A 6,901-nucleotide genomic window follows, 5' to 3' on the forward strand; every position below is an offset into this window, starting at 1 on the left:
CTCATGGTACCCTGCTCTTTCCTTTTCACATCACTACTCCTGTTTGTCTGGTATCTGATTCCCTCAGTAGACTGTCAACTTCATGAGGGCAGGAACCCACTGTGTCATCAGCACATCAGCACCCACAGTGTCCCCACTGTGTCATCAGCAGCTGCTGGAAGGTCTGATAAATACTAGGTGCTTAGTATCGGAGAAAAGAAGGAATAGAAAGAGGCAGGAAGAAAAACCCTCTCCTTTCTAAACTAGAGAGAGAAGAAAGAGAACTTGTGTGTTGGGGGCTGGGTGGAGGGATGGTTGAGGGGACAAGGGGGTATTGGCTTTGTTACCCCATCCCACAGTACTTGGGATATTATTATTTCTAAAGTACATTTTTCCCAGTAGCAGCTTCCCAACCACAGACATAAGGAGATCTTTGGAAATTCCATTATCTAATCAGTTATTGCTGGTGAATTAACACAACTCAGAAAAATATCAGTAGGGGAATTCCCTGGTGGTGGAGTGGTTAGGACTCCGCAGTTCCACCGCAGGGGGCATGGGTTCCATCCCTGGTGGGGAACGAAGATCCCACATGCCGCACGGCCCAAAACAAAAACAAACAAAAATCAGTAGGTAAAAATGTTACATCCCCCCAGTTAAACACCTCAGTGGTGAGCAACTGTAGTTTGACATCATTCATTGAGCAGAAATTTGACTATAGTTAGGGGAGGCCATTTGGTAAAGTAGAAAGATTATAGAATATGGAATCAGGAGACCTGGATCCAAGTCTTATTTCCACAAGGTACGAGATGAAACTCCAGCCTCAAGATCATCATCTATAATTGAAGTATCCTACACACCTTGTGTTACAAGGATTTTTAAAAAATATGTTAAATTAAAAGTGTTTTTAAAAAGATCTAAAGGGTTATACGCATAATAACATTTATATAATAACATGGAAGACTTCAGCCTTTGGTTTACTGGAAAGATGGTCATTATAATTTAAAATTGTGAGAATTGATCGATAATATAATACAATACACATACCTTAATAAATAAATTCTGGGACCAAAATAAAGTATACTCATTGTAGTATTACATTGTTAGAGTATCAGCCACAGACTTGCCTGAATTGTCAAGGAAACACAGAATTGGGGTTTTTAAAAAATCACTCCATGGGAGTCTGCTCGTGAAACAAGAGGTCCCCTAAGTCCAGTTCTTTTCTGGAAGGGCAGACACTGAAGCACCTGTAGTGTGAACAGCTGCAAAATACACTTTGCAGCCCATTTCTCCAGCTTACTGGATAACAGGCCAAAGAGTGTACGGGAACTTGAAGGGCAGGAGGGTAGAATACACAAAAGAAAGGGGAATAAAAACTCTACACAGTTCCCGCCTCTCCAGTAAGATCACTGCTGGCTCTCTGGTGACACCTGCAGGCTATTGAGAGAATGAGGCTTGAAAGCCGTAGGGAAAGAACGCAAACTATCTAGGGCCAAAATCAACCAGATTTCTAAAGATGACTCTAACGTGCATATGAATCGCCTGGGGATTTTGTTCAGATGCGGATTCTCATTCAGTAGGTCTGGTTGGGACCCGAGATTCCACAGGTCTGTTTTCCCGGGTAATGCCCAAGACTGCTTGACCACTGCACCTGCCGGGTAGCAGGACTCTCGGGAACTTTCAGGGCATTGAATGCCAGAGGTGGAGAGGGTGTTAGAGGTCATCTTGTTCAACCTCCTTATTTTACAGGTGAGGAAGCCTGAGGGCACAGAGAGAAGGTGGGCACCTCCACAAATGTAAGTAATACAAGATGTTTCATTTCTCTAAATCTGGCTTCCTGGTCGGTAACAATAGACTACCTGAGCTCAGACAGGCTTTCCAGCTCTTACGTTTAATGAAGACATCACTTGCCCAAGGCCACGCTGCTTAGATAGAGCAATGCAGTCTAATCTGCCTCCTCTGATGAGCTCAAGTGATCAGGTTGGATGGCAGAGGTGCCCGAAGATTCATCTGATTACCAAATGCCTTGGGCATCAAAATGGCTGTTCTGTACAACTGAATGATTTTTTTTTTTTTTTTCCTGTTTCTCCTTGACCTCCTTGTACTCCTGGCTGGGGAAGTAACTAGTTCTAGATGAGGTAGATGATGTTCTTGGTTTCCAAATGAAATTGATATTTTCCAGATGGTAAGAGCCCAGTCCAGATTGCTGAAGGGAAGTCTGGGTCAGAAATCCCATTAGTTCTTCCAACTGTCATCTCTGGCTGCAATTACAAAGAAAGGCCATCTCCCAAAACAGTCACAACAGCACATCACCCACCAGGTTACAGCGGGGTTACCTCAAGCCTGACCCTTACATTCCCCAGCGTACCTACTTCCATGGAACCCCCCTCCACCCCAGCCCAATGCCACAATTCTTCCCTATAGCCATGGTATGGGGGAAACAAACAGGACTCTTGATTTTTGATCCGAGGACACTTAGAGACGAATTCAACTAACTCTGAACTACATTAGGTGTCCTTGGTCCAAGTTTTAGAATGAATTACCTTGAAAAAACAGCTGATGCTGCATTTTATAATCCAGGGCCTTGGAGTGAATTACCCCCAAACCACAATTAATTGACACAATATGAAAATAAGCACTGACTCATGGAATTCATTAACATTACCATTTAAAGTAATGGTTCAGCTCTATGAAATTACAAGTGCAGAAATTGACACTTGTATGTATGATCTGGCCTGGAGTAGTGGAAAATTCCCTGAATTGGGAAGCAGAAGATAAGGGCTTTATTCCTGAATCTGCCACTTATTAGATGTGCGTCCTTGGGCAAGCTACTTAACCTCTCTGGGACCCAAATTCCTACATTTGTAAGATGAAAGGGCTGTTAGATGATCTCTCAGTTCCCTTCCAGCTCCGATTTTTTATGACCTCCAAACCTGTATAGGTTTCACAAACAGAAGAAAAATGCTAGTAAGGGGTCTCTTACACCTTAATGTCACCCACAGAACTGTCTGTTCTGCTCAGGAACTGTAGAGTCATCCCTCGGTATCTGTGGGGGATTGGTTCCAGGATCTCCCATGGATACCAAGACCCGAGGATACTCAAGTCCCTTATATTAAATGGTGTGGGATTTGCATGCAACCTACACACGTCCTCCCATATACTTTAAATCATCTCTAGATTACCTATAAAACCTAACACAATGTAAATGCTATGTAAATGCAGCTGACCCTTGAACCACTCTGGGGTTAGGGGTGCCAACCCTTGACGTTGAAAATTAGCTGTGAACTTGACAGTCAGCTACCCATATCCAAAGTTCCACATCGGCAAATTCAACCAACCTTGGATTGTGTAGTACTGTAGTGTTTATTGAAAAAAAATCGGTGTATAAGTGGACCCGCCCAGCTCAAACCTATGTTTCTGGATTTTGCGGGGGAATATGTTTTATACAGAGTTGGTTGACCCGTGGACCCCATGGAGGCAGACCCGCAGACGCAGGCCAGCTGTCCAGAGCTAGTTGTTTGCCATCTAGGACCTTGATCATATTCAGCTGTGTTTCATCAGCACCTAGCAGGACTTCATAAGTGTTGAGTAAGTGAATGAAGAGAGTCAAGTCTTCATTTAGAAATTCTACAATTCTAGCAGGGCTTAAGAACATAATTTCCTCGATCCTACTTCCAGTTACTACCCTCTGTGTCTCTTTAAAGCCAAATCTGAAGATATGACTGCTGATTCCATTTCCTTCTTCCCACTGACACCTACCCCTTGAGGGTCATTGACATAATCCTAAGCTTACCAGTGACTTCGGTGTTGGTGTGACACTATTTGGTCTTGGTCGCTGGTTCCTGGGACAGAGCTCCTAAAGCCCTTGTAATTCCCTGAGTGCTAAAGATGAGAGGGGACATCTTTTGGTACTCTTAGTAAGTCCCTTTCCACCTTACCTGGGTTTATGCTAATGAGGTGACTTTCAGAGGATGGGGATTGGTTACCAAAGGAACCAGTCATTTGATTAGAGAGTTGAAACTTTCAGCCCCACCCTGATCTCTGGGAGGAGATGGGGATTGAGTTAATCACCAAATGGCCAATGATTTAATCAGTCATGCAACATAATGGAACCTCCATAAAAATCTTTTTTTTCTGAGTTAAAAAATTGTATTGTATTTTATTTTTTTACATCTTTATTGGAGTATAATTGCTTTACAATGTTGTGTTAGTTTCTGCTGTACAACAAAGTGAATCAGCTATATGTATACCTATATCCCCTCCCTCTTGAGCCTCCCTCCCACCCTCCCTATCCCACCCCTCTAGGTCATCGCAAAGCACCGAGCTGATCTCCCTGGGCTATGCAGCTGCTTCCCACTAGCTAGCTATTTTACAGTTAGTAGTGTGTATATGTCAACGCTTAAACAACGGGATTGGGAGAGCTTCTGGGTTGGTGAGCACAGGGAGGTGCCAGGAGGGTGGCACGCCTGGAGGGAGCATGGGAGCCCCTTGCCTCTTACCATACCCTGCCCTGTGCATCTTCTTTTTTTTTTTTTTTTTTTTTGCGGTACGCGGGCCTCTCACTGTTGTGGCCTCTCCCGTTGCGGAGCACAGGCTCCGGACGCGCAGGCTCGGCGGCCATGGCTCACCGGCCCAGCCGCTCCGTGGCATGTGGGATCTTCCCGGACCGGGGCGTGAACCCGTGTCCCCTGCATCGGCAGGCGGACTCTCAACCACTGCGCCACCAGGGAAGCCCTGTGCATCTCTTGCATTTGCCTGTTCCTGAGTTCTATCCTTCATAATTATCCAGTAATAGTAAGTAAAGTGTTTCCTTGAGTTCTGTGAGCCGTTCTAACAAATTACCAAACTGCAGGAGGGGAGTCCTGGGAACCCTTGATTTATAGCTGATGGGTCAGGAGTACAGGAGGCCCAGACTTGAGACTGGCATCTTGGGGGACTGAGCCCCTAACCCGTGGGGTCTGCACTAACCCCAGGTAGTTAGTGTCTGAATTGAATTAAATTGTGAGACACCAGGTGATATCTACAGAGAACTGGAGAGATGTTTGGTGTGGACAACACACACATTTGGTGTCAGAAGTGTCGTGAGTTGAGAAACAGTTTTCCTTTAGTTGGTAAACAAAATGGGCCTTTTGTAGTCTTTATTACACCTGCTCACTCACCAGCATTCAGCTCTGCTGTCCACCATCTTTCTTTTGGAACAAGCTCATCGGGTTTCCTTCACACTACACTTTTCTAGTTTCCCTCACCCTCTATGGTTTCTTATCTTTAGTCTCCTTTGTGAGCTCCCCCTTTTCCCTGGCCATTTAGGTGCTGGAATTTCTCCAGACTCAGTTCTGTTAGCACTCCTTGGACTATCATGCATCTCTATGCCCCTGACTCCCAAATGTCCATCTGCAGACCAGACATCTCTGAACCCTAAGCTTATATCTCCAAGGGCTGACCTTGTCACCAAGATTTCACCAAATCCTATCAAATGCAATATGACCAACTCACCAAGAAGAAAACAAACAACCTGGTTAAAAATTAGACAAAAGATTTCAAGGGACACTTCAGCAAAGACAATATACATATGTAAAATACGTACATGAAAAGACATTCAACACTGTTAAACCCACACCACTATGCACCCACTAGAATGGGCAAAATTCTAAACAAACAAACAATACCAAGTAGTGATGAAGATACAGTGTAACTGGTGCTCTCATAACTTCCCCAGTGGGAATGCAAAGTGGCACAGCCATTTTGGAAAATAGTTTAGCAGTTTTTTTTATTAATTATATACTTATCCAAGCCAGCAACTCTAGAGAAATGAAAACCTATGTTCACTGTACATGGATCTTTCTGGCAGCATTACTCACAAATATCCAAAACTGGACACCCAGCTGTCCTTCAGTGGGTGAGTGGATAAACAAACTGGGGTACATACAAGGCAATACCACTTAGGAATAAAAAGAAAGGAACTATCGCTGTACGTGACGACACAGATGCATCTCAAATGCGTTATTCTAAGTGAAAGAAGACAGACTCAAAAGATTACTATATACTATAGGATTTCACTTAAATGACATTTTTGAAAAAGTAAAATTACAAGGACCAACACTCTGTCGGGCGTTGCCAGGTTTTAGGAGTAAGGGGAATATTTGACTACCAAGGACAGCTTGAGGGAATGTTTGGAGATGAAATTGTTATATATCCTCAGTGTAGTGGTGGTTATGTGAGTCTATGCACTTGCCCACATTCATAGAAGTGTATACCCTCCAAAAGAAAAAAAAAGCCCTGATTTTTACTCTATGTGAATTTTTTCCAATTAAAATACAATATGTTCAAAACTAAATCCTGTATCCCCTTCCATCCATGACCACCATCACACAGTAGTCCTTTGTTATTCAGTCCTCTCGGGTGCAGTGAACAAGAAACGCCAGGGTCCAGGTGGCCTGCCGACAGCTTCCTCTGCTGCCGCCCCACCCACTGCATCACCCACCCTGGCTGCAGCTCTCCACCCCACGCCTTAGCCCACGCCTCCAACTCACCTGGGCAACTTCGGTACCTTCCTAGCTGGTTGCACCATTTCTACTTTTGTCTGCCTACAATCAATTTTCTCTACAGTAGGCAGAGAGAAGACCAAACACAAATTTGGTCTTTTCAGTCCCTTGATGGAAACCTTTCCACCAATTCCCGCTGCTTTTAGGATGAAATTCAAAATCCACATGGTCTGGTTGTTCCTCTCTCCCCAGCCTCGCCCTGGTGCCTCCACTGACGCCCCACCTCCACCTCCCGAACTCTAGCACGGCCTTTTGCTCCATCAGAAGCACCAAATTCCATCAGACCTCAGAGTCCTTGACATGCTTTTCCTTTGGAGCTAGCAGTTCTTTCCACCTGCCACCCTGTTACATTGATTTAACTGCTGCCCGTGTGTCAGATTTCA

Source organism: Tursiops truncatus, chromosome 6 (assembly GCF_011762595.2).
Source record: "Tursiops truncatus isolate mTurTru1 chromosome 6, mTurTru1.mat.Y, whole genome shotgun sequence".
Classification (NCBI taxonomy): domain Eukaryota; kingdom Metazoa; phylum Chordata; class Mammalia; order Artiodactyla; family Delphinidae; genus Tursiops; species Tursiops truncatus.